Consider the following 11,015-nt stretch of genomic DNA (forward strand, 5'->3'; position numbering starts at 1 on the left):
TCGAGCACAAAATATGGTCTTTTCAGACTCTGAGCAGCTTGTAGTGCAAGGGATTCGTTCTGTGAATATTTATCCCATTAAGTTATAGCACGTATCATTTACTTTAAATTTATTTTAAAATATAGGGGAATTCATTGGTTGTTGACATGTGCTAATAAAAGAAAAAAAGTAACTTTTTATTTAAAAAATGTCGAAATTAACCAGAAATTGACTAAAAGATATGATCTTTTCTTTAATCATTTAAGGAAAATAACACATACTAGGTAAATTAATGTCAATAAAAGTATAAATCAACATGGAAACCTGTTGTCCTATACACATGTATTCTGTTTACCCTGCGAAACGAATCGTATTCAGCGTCGGTAGAATTTTTTTTTTTAATGCAGGCATTTATAATTGATAAGTTCATCCAATGTCATGTACAGCCGATAATCTGCAATGGAGTTTCAAATTCAAGCAACAGAATTTATGTTGTCAATGTATTTTCTGTAAGTTTTAGGCTTCTTCCATTAGCGACGTCAGAAAATATTAAATCTGAATGTGTAATTTTTGCCCCAGTTATTGTCTGGCAAACACTTAACGAAAATACATCTATAGTGTCAATGGTTTATTCAAATGTAAGAGAGTCTAAGTACCGCTATCTACTAGAATATCATTAATTCAAGTGAAAAATCTTGAATTACCTTTAAAAGAAAATTTTGTGAAACTGACATGCTTTCAACGTTTCAATGTAGTATATATTTTTTGTTTTATAAAGAACATATTTAAAGTCAAGCATAACCCTTTAAATTTAACAAATTATCATAAATACATAGTTATTCGATGTCATATGGAGTTGTTTTAGCTGCTGAAAAATCAAATCTATATGTTAACATTTATTATATTTAGATGAAATTTATAATTACAGAGGGAACCATTTCTAAATTCTAAATGATGAGGATACATAGTTTAGCCTTTATTTCAATTATTCAGGTATGTACAATACGAATCCTAAACATTTTTTCATGTAAGAAATTGTCTTGTCTGTCCCCTTTGTTCTATTTAAGCCCTGTTATTTGCATCGGTTGATTAACATGTTCCTAATTGGAGAACAATATTTTTTGAACTAGGAACAGAAAATATGAGAAAACAAAGAGTACGACATCGAATCTTTTGTTTGCATTTTGATTAACAACACGTAAAGTCATCTTTTATTTTGGTAGCTTTATAAACATTCTGGATTCAATTCTGTACAATCATGTTATTGTCATGAATGTACTTGTACACTAATTCAATGCATTGTTGCATTATTAAAATAAGATTTCCTATTCAAATTATTGCTCAATACGCAACAGTGTATTGCACAAAAGCGAAAAAAGTGGAGAGTAAAAAAAAAATATTTGGGGATCGGGGTCAATTCGCAACAGCATATTGTATTGCACGAAAGCAAAAAAAATAATATATAAATTCAAATCATATAACCAATTCTAAGTTCTAATGTGTCAGAAACCTATAATGTGTCAATTATTTAAATACAATCCAAATTCAGTTCTGTAATAAGCGCGAATATTGTGTCCATTTTTGCCCCAACTGTAAAACCAAACGACTTCTAGGAGACATCTGAAATGCAATGAATGCAACTAAATTTCCGTTATAATCAAAATGAAAACTGAAAAGTAATAAAGTTTAACAATTCAAGAGGGGACAATTCGTCCCATTCGATCGATCAATCAATTATTCTCAATATTCGTTTGACGGACTAGTAACATGAACTGGACTGATAGACGGTAGAAGAAAATCAGTGACCGATTACATCATTACCACTGAATAATCGCTAAAACAATAGGAATTAGCAACTGTGACATATTCTAATATGACGTTCTTCAAACGGTTTAAATACTCACACGTGGTAAAATTCGAAAACTGTATCGCACTCTCAGGGTGTTAATAACTTGGTTTTTTTAACAGATAACTAAGAGCAGATATGAGCTTTGTAATCAATATGCCCCACGTAGTATTCGTATTATCTGATATCTGTTCATAAATTTCAGGTTTTATCTTTGAATGAAGCTTATGAATTCGCCTGCCCATCTCAGGCACACTGGCGGCTTCGTGCCATATCTATGTGTGTGTCTCAAAGAAATTATTCTTGTCTGTTTGATGTGAATCGTCAAGTAAATGTATACAGAGACAAATGTATCAGACAAAGAATTGTAGGACCAGGTAAACAATTTAACCATGTATATGATCTTTAAACAATAAAATATACATTTGTATCTTCCCTTTTATCTATCAACACATCCAAGTATAAATCGTACATCATATGTTTCCGTGCAGTAAGCTATTTAAAACGTTTCCATGTAAATCAAAGTATACAGTCATATTACGTACTAAAATTAATGCTACTTTGGTTGCATGAAACTTAAACTTTTGACCTGAACGTGTGATGTGTGTTCCAATGAACATAGGACTGATAAAAGTTTTGATAAGCACTCACACATTATATGATTCCTTTCAACAATCCAAGGTTTTCTTTCTTAATGAAGTATTTTTTTAATATGTAATCACAAACATGATTTGTGTTTTTTGTGTGTACATATAGTCAAAACTTGCCTTAACAAAATTAAGTAGACTTTTTCAATATTTTTGGTTTTCGATGTTTTCCCAATTTATTTTTCATTGTAACAATTTTATTCGAACACCTCTCATTATTCAATAAAATTGAGAATGGAAATGGGGAATGTGTCAAAGAGACAACAACCCGACCATAGAAAAACAGCAGAAGGTCACCAACAGGTCTTCCATGTAGCGAGAAATTCCCGCACCCGGAGGCGTCCTTCAGCTGGCCCCTAAACAAATATATACTAGTTCAGTGATAATGAAGTCTACTTACAAAGTGCATGTGAAATTATGTGTTCACACTTTTTCAGCGTCTGATTCATATCTATAATTGTAGGTTTTAAATACGTGTTTCAACCTAACCCAAACAGAGATAGCTGCGATCTTTCACGATATCAACCTTTTATTTTCAACACAACTGGTTATAGTGATTGCGCATTTCAAAAATCACTTTGTAGCAGTGAAGGTCAGTTAACGCATACAGATGGCACCACAAGGTCCGACAGAATATGTACTTGTCAAATAGAAAGAGGATACAAATTTGTAAATGAACCACAGAGAGGATGTTTCTGCAGCCCAATGAGTGCAGACTGTTCTTGCTATATAGGCATTGGTCAAAACAGTAACACAATTGGTAGGAAAGGTGAGGAAAAAAGTATTGTTTCTTTATTAATAGAATGTTAACACTAAGAAAACAAGTACTGCTCTATATCACGAAAAAGCTTCCTTGATATGAGATATTAATAATTGAAATGCTAAAGAGATTTTTTCTCAATGCCTTGACTTCTTTTTCCACTAAAATCGAGGTATTCATGTGACAGCCGTAGAGTTTACTTTAATTTATGAAAAAGTTTGCCATAATACCTGAATTATAATCGTGAGTGTAGAACATATTTCATTTTAAGGTGCAAAAAAAAAGGTAATGAATCCGTTCATATTTAAATCATTTTGAAGTAGATTTTTGACATTCTGTCATGTTGGTTTTAAATAAAATGTCCTCAAACCTATAAAATTGAAATAAATATAAATCAATTTGGTATGTTAAAAACTGTTTAACCTAGACTAACCAGCTATGAAATAAAAACGACAGTACGTGATCCCGCATTATATTATGCAGTTGTTACAATGCCAAATAATTCTTTGGATTTACTTTATTCTATAAAAACAAACAATGGTAAGATCAATATTATATTTGAAATGATTGAAATTAACAATGATAAAAACTTAAAGACATGTGAATAAAAAATTTCACATGTGCTACTAGCATTATACAATTCTTTAGATTATACAGTGTGGACTTAAAAACAATAAAAGATTTCATTTTGTCGACGAATTTTTAATGTGAAACTAATATTGTGTTGCAAATTCAGTTTAGGAAGTTTTATTTCAAACTCTATTTTTTTAATATTTGATTAACCTAACCTTCTGGTATTGTCGCAAACACATTCACAAAAAACATTTAACAAAACTTTGAGCGGCTGAAAATATAACTTTAAAGTAAACAATGAATAATGTGCAAACAAATTCGTTTACAAGTTCAATCCACCATTTTCTACACACGAAAATGCCTGTAACAAGCCAGGACTATAACAGTTGTTAGCCATTTGTTTGATGTGTTTAAGATTTTGATTTTGCCATTTGAGTAGGGACTTTCCTTTTTGAATTTTCCTCGGATTTCAGTGTTTTTGTGATCTAACTTTTTACATCTAATGTTTTTTTTCTGACATTAAGAAAACGTTTATCATACGCGCTGGGTCTTTGGTTCAATACAAATAAGTGTTATTTGAATAACATTGCTTATAGATTATATTGTTTAAAAATATCTTCTATTTAAACTTCAAATGTTCTTTTTATAATAACAAATTCAATTTAAACATTTCCCGAAAATTTTTGTACATGTTTTTCAGATTTGGAATGCCAAAATGAAATTAACGTGTTAAAAAGACGTTTAATTGGAAATAAGTAAGTCATGTTCTGTTCAAGTATAAAATTGATATTGCTCTTAATTTCATCACGTCTTTTCTATTATACATTTTCTTTCGCAGATTTTACTTTTAAATATTAGAGTAACGCAAATAATCTAAATGCCGTCTTGTACGTATGTACCAATTCAAAGACTTATACAGTGCTTCTTGCTTAATCCGACACCTGAGTAGTCCGACAACTTGTGACATGCGACAAAATATTCCGGTCCCGAAAAATTTCTATAGCAATCTTTGTTAAAAAACTTGTGTAATCCGAAACCTGTCTCTTCCGTATTCCAACACGGTTTTAAAGTCCCGATGGTATTAGTTATATCTAAATAATCCTGACTAATCCGACCATTTGATCTGATAATTAATAAATTTAGATAACTTATTATCACGTGTTTATGTGAAAAATGATCTCTGAACCGTCAAACAAATTTTTATGATTTTGTTCATTTAATTTTAAAGATCGGAAGGTGAGTTGAGGTTTGTTAAGGGTAACAGGTAAGTTTATGAAAAATAACATTTTAATGCAGTTATTTGCAGGTTCTTAGTCAAAATCATTCAAATATAATACAATGTGGCTACGACACCTTAAAAAGATATTTTAGGCAAATGACTCTGGTTCACCATCACTAAAACGGACTAGAACGGTTTAAAGAACAGTTAAGATAGAATACTACTTAAAAATATACGAAACACATTTAAGCTTATACGAAAAATGTGTGTAAAAAAATCATCAACGATGAAACAAACCTATATTAGTAAATAAATTACTCGTTTTATTTGATGCTATGACATACACTTTTCAAATGTTTTCTCGTTTTGAATACATATGATCTACCACTTTGCACGTTTGCATAATTAATTACTCATTAAAGATAACAAAGTTTACATTAATACACCAGACGATTTCCGTCTTTATAAGATTAGTCAGTATTGCTCGAATGAAAAAGTTGAATGACCACATCAATGACAAAGTTAAAAACCATTGATCACTGTACATACCAACAAATATATTTATATGATTTGATCTCTACTGGATGATACAAAACTATTTATTTATATATGTTTTAATAGGTTTAATATATCAAAGGCAGTAAAGAACATTCCTTTCAACAACTATAAATACAACTTAGCAAATCTTCCAACAAGTAAGTTTGAACCAGAAAAGTGGAATTTATATAACTCAAACAGTTTTGTGGACATAATGTAAATAAACTCGTCATAGATACCAGGATTTAATTTATCTTTTCACTACGGAGATTTGAGTTTTGTTGTGTACTTAATATCATCTTTCATTTTTGTATTCAGATAGCAGCCAATAACCACCTCATAAGAAATTATAAATGGACAATAATCCCATAATTACGTATCGTAAGTCTCCAAGGATATCACCAGTCAAGTTGCTAGTACTTCGGTACTACCAGGAAAAAATGCGATTATAGTGTTATTAAAACTTGCTGTTGCTAAAGTTTTGAAATTACCTCAACCCACCATTTTTTCTTTTTAAAAATGTCCTGTACCAAGTCAGGAATATGGCCATTGTTATATTATAGTTCGTTTCTGTGTGTGTTACAATTTAACGTTGCGTCGTTTGTTTTCTCTTATTTTTGAGTGTAAATTGACATTGCGATAAGACGTGTCACGGTACTTGTCTATCCCAAATTCTTGTATTTGGTTTTGATGTTATATTTGTTATTCTCGTGGGATTTTGTCTGATGCTTGGTCCGTTTCTGTGTGTGTTACATTGTAGTGTTGTGTCGTTGTTCTCCTCTTATATTTATGCGTTTCCCTCAGTTTTAGTTTGTTACCCCGATTTTGTTTTTTGTCCATGGATTTATGAGTTTGAACAGCGGTATACTACTGTTGCCTTTATATATCTCTCATCATTCCTTGCCCTCCTTCCGCTATATGTTTTGTCCTTTTTAGCTCATCTTGCCCACATGGCCAAGTGAGCTCTTCTTATCACTTGGCGTCCGTCGTCTGTCGTCCGTCGTCGTCTGTTACCTTTACAAAAATCTTCTCCTCTGAAACTACTGGCCTAAATTCAACTATATTTGGCCACAATCAGCATTAGGGTATATAGTGTAGAAATTTGTTCGATGTCCCGGCCGGCCTACCAAGATAGCCGCCGTGGCAAAAAATAGAACATAGGAGTAAAATGTAGATTTTGGCTTATATCTCAAAAACCAAAGCATTCAGAGCAAATCTCACCGGGGTAAAACTGTTTATCAAGATCTATCATCCCTGATATTTTCAGATGTATCAGACACCTCCTTGTTAGGTTGCTGCCCCTGAATTGGTAATTTTAAGGAATTTTCAGTATATGGTTGTTATCTTGAAAATTATTGTAGATAGAGGTAAACTGTAAACAGCAAAAATGTTGAGCAAAGTAATATCTACAAATAAATCAACTGACCAAAATGATCAATCGACCCCTTAAGGAGTTATTGCCCTTTAAGGAAAAATTTTAACAAATTTTCGTAAATTTTTGTAATCTTACAATAATCTTCTCCTCTGAAACTACTGAAACCAATATAAACAAATTTAGTCATCGTGAACCTCTGGGTGCAGAATTGTCTCACTGTATTGTAGAAATGGTGCCCTTGGGCTGTTTTCTGCTCTTTCGTTGGATTGTTTTCTCTTTGACACATTCCCTGTTTTTATTCACAAGTTTATGTCCGTGAATTGGCATGATTTAATGATTTATCTGATGCATGGGCATATTTAATTTACAAATGGTTAAAGATTATGTTTTTTTTTACAAATTTGTAAAAATGTTATATTTCTGGACCAAAAACAGGACCTTACCGGGCCGGCTCACGTTTGTAATGCAGGTTGTACTCGGTGTTTTTGATTGCGCGCTGTTTCGACTACATATACTGTGTTAACAACCAATTGTTGTTTAGTTACTAACAAATTCATTCATATCAATGACATCTTGATTATATCACGTAAATCGTTTCGAATGACAGATAAAGGGTACCTCTTGATATATAGAAGTCTTTAAAAGGACCAACCAGCAAATTTACTATGGACCGGATCGTCTAGGATAGACAATTATATGCAGAAAAGGAAAAAAATAAAGTCTAGAAATTTGCACAACGGTACTAATATAAGTTGGTATTATATGAAGATGGTGTTAGTAAACCGTGTTGTAGAGGGGGTATAAACATTGAATAGCATTTTCTAAAAGACCAAATGAGTGAAACAATATATTTTGACAAAACGCATTTGACTAATAGGTCGAACAACTGATGTTCTTAAACCCTGCTGACTGCCATTAACGATGGCCAAATAAATTGATCACAAGGTGTAACAAAATGGATCTCTATATTTATTTCATACCAAGTAGAAAACAATAAACATGCGGCAAAGATGGTCAACCACAACATGAGGTGCTAATTTTGTTTACACCATATTCGGATTTCGACAATTAGTTTCTCTTAAGTGATGTTTGAGATCTAAAAGTATTTGGAAGGCCATTTAATTTACCTCAATTTAGGATAGACTATTGAATTTTAAAGAGTCTAAATAGGATGAGCGGATTATATAAAACTGAGGGAAAATATAAGCCCAAACGAACTAAATATAAACAAGTCTAAATTGAAAACAACGTTCAACCCTATGATTGCGTTGGATGATAACCGCAATTGTTATACGTGTGCATGTAACAAATTTCGCTGTAGAGGCTTCTATCTACAGCACAAACAACGTTTTCCAAAATACCAACAGAGTGAAACAATATATTTTAACAAAACGCATTCGACTAACAGGTCAAACAACTGATGTTCTTAAACCCTGCTGACTGCCATTGACGATGGCCAAATAAATTGATCACGAGGTGTAACAAAATGGGTCTCTATATTAATTTCATACCAAGTATAAAACAATAAACTTGCGGCAAAGATGGTAGATTTTTGTAATTATCAATATTCAGAAACATATTTTGGTTAGGTATCTGAAGCGATTGCAAATCAACATTTTAAATATGTTCAATATTAAATGTAAAAGACATCAATGGCGAAAAAATCCTGTCGACATCAATCCCTTTCACGATAAAAATATGCATGTGTGATGTTTAATTGCAGATGAATATCGTACCAAAGCAGCAGTATTTGTTTTGATATTATTACTATCATATCCTCGTAAGTAAGCGTTATACATATTTAAATTTAAGGTGAAGTCCCTCTCCAATTTTCAATAGAAATTTCTCAAGATGTATCAATGTACAAACACAACCGTATTCAATCAGTTGTGTTAAATTAGATAACATTTATATAGAACTTATATCTATAGACACTTAAGCTAGCTTAATAAGAATATCAAATCGCAAAATGCGACGAAATAAATATATACTTTTATTTGGGCCATGAGTAAGTACTTTAATTTGTAACCGGTTTAAGTCACATTTTGAAAGAAGATTATAGAAACACGTAGCACTTTACATTTTTGTGTGTGCATATTCCTTTTTTATTCGTGGGTCAGTGATGAAAAAAAAAATTGAAGAAGATTTATGAATACAATGTATTTCAATGACTTTACATTTGATGTAATAATGAATTATTTCGGGGTCAAACTGATAATCTGTATGAACGATGTTAATTTTTTTTTAACTTGACGAGTGACGTACATTCTGATAAATGCAGACAATCACAATTTCATTTACCTAAATATGGATGTCTTTTAAAAGAGAACAAGGTATCTTTAGTGTATACCTTTTAATTCATTACAGTAATGTTACATTTTAATTCATAAAAACACATTCAAAACCCGAACGTAAATATAAACAGTTTCTTAATATTCAATTAAATATATCACGAAAACTGTGTGCAAGTAGGATAGCAAGTAACATAGATTAAAAAAGGTATGTCATCTACAGGTTCGGAAATATCAATAAGAGACTGGCAAAACACCAAACAACTTCGCTCTTTGTGCATAGAAATTCAGTTTTAGGTTTTGTTTTGCAATGTGTATGACATCCATTTCGAAGTTTGAGTTACGATATTTAAAGATCGTCCTAATTTCAATATCAGGGTGCTAATTAGTAAAAAGTTGCTAGACTTAATTTATACGGTATTATTCAATCTTTGTATTCTTGACACCGTTTTGCATTTGCTGTATAGCAAACTAAAGTATTTTGAATTATATTGTAAATATTTTCTGCTATGTGCTCACTTTTGTAATTTTACTGAGGAGATTTACAGAGTTACTTCCTTATTAAATATAGCCTGGCAATTGCCTTTTTTTTCTTTCGAAGCAACAATATAATATTACAAATAACGCATTTTTAACATAAAAGTATGTATCTTTCTTTTCAGCTGTAATTATAGGGTTATATATTCTACAAAGATTTCTACTGCATCGGTTTCGAGTTAACCGTAAGTGATAAACAATAAATAATAAAAAAATTGCCGGCTTTGGTCGTTCTTGGTGAAGGTTAATCTAGAAAAGCGTTTCGAACGCATGGATTTTTTTTAATATGGTACAGGATTTCCACTGTTATATTCAACACAAATGACGTTAAATACTATACACATCTTTGTGAATTCTGTTCAATAGCGACAGTTTTTCTGCATCTTAATTTCTACCTGCCAAACATTGCTACAACAATTTAAAACGAAAATATCTGTATTTATGCTTGTATCCTACTGGGTCATGAAAGTTTCTTAGACAGTAGTTCACCGATGTTAAATGTAATATTAGGAAAATACAAATCGAGGTTGAGAAATAAACAAAGAGAATCGTATGAATCCAACACGGAGCGAGACGGTGTCCGTATTGTGAGAACATACACCAGTCTGACGTATTAATTGATTTTAAAATGCTGGAGCAGAAGTAATGGTCCGCAAATTAGTAAGTGAAAATTGGAAGGTTAAAAGCATCACGTATGCCAAAGATTTTAATTAGAAGTCCGTCAACTGTGACAATATCAAAGAAAAGAACAAGATATGACGCAGACGTTTAAGTTTCGGTATTGCTCCTAACAATGACAGTACATAACCAATATATTCAACAATGGAAGTAAACTATTTGTAAACAAAATTTTGCTATATTTCAATTTACCATGAATGCTATGGTCAATTCAATCTTTATAGAACGTTTTATCCTTCGTTTTACAATATTTTTATCAAACAATTTACAAAATGATTACACAAAGTGTAAAAAAAAAATACATGGATGGAAAAAACGCCAAAATGTGTTGAACACAAATGGAACAATATAACATTAATACTAACAAGAAAATAAATGATGTTTATATAAAGCCTGTGATAAGTTGTGAGGTTTAAAATGCGTTTTATTCAATGAACGCATCTTACATTGAGGATTTTATTTAAATAATAAATCTAGTGTTGATTATTGTTATAGATAGAAACGGAGATGACAAAAACACGAAACCATCAGATGAAGTTATAGGACAAACAGGTAATCCATATTTTAATCACA

The 11,015-nt window shown here is 31.4% G+C and overlaps 2 long non-coding RNA genes across 2 annotated transcripts; both read left to right on the forward strand.

Annotated features, from left to right (window-relative positions):
• The first annotated feature begins 906 nt into the window (after positions 1-906).
• LOC143052111 (uncharacterized) lies at positions 907-4,562 on the forward strand. The gene is made up of 4 exons (XR_012970987.1): positions 907-972; positions 2,031-2,202; positions 2,936-3,241; positions 4,506-4,562. It is a non-coding gene; the product is annotated as an uncharacterized LOC143052111 (long non-coding RNA).
• A 1,078-nt stretch (positions 4,563-5,640) lies between these two features.
• LOC143052112 (uncharacterized) lies at positions 5,641-9,953 on the forward strand. Its single transcript, XR_012970988.1, has 3 exons — positions 5,641-5,719; positions 8,660-8,716; positions 9,890-9,953. It is a non-coding gene; the product is annotated as an uncharacterized LOC143052112 (long non-coding RNA).
• The last annotated feature ends 1,062 nt before the right edge of the window (positions 9,954-11,015 follow it).

The sequence above is a fragment of the Mytilus galloprovincialis genome, chromosome 11, assembly GCF_965363235.1.
Source record: "Mytilus galloprovincialis chromosome 11, xbMytGall1.hap1.1, whole genome shotgun sequence".
In the NCBI taxonomy this organism is placed as follows: Eukaryota; Metazoa; Mollusca; class Bivalvia; order Mytilida; family Mytilidae; genus Mytilus; species Mytilus galloprovincialis.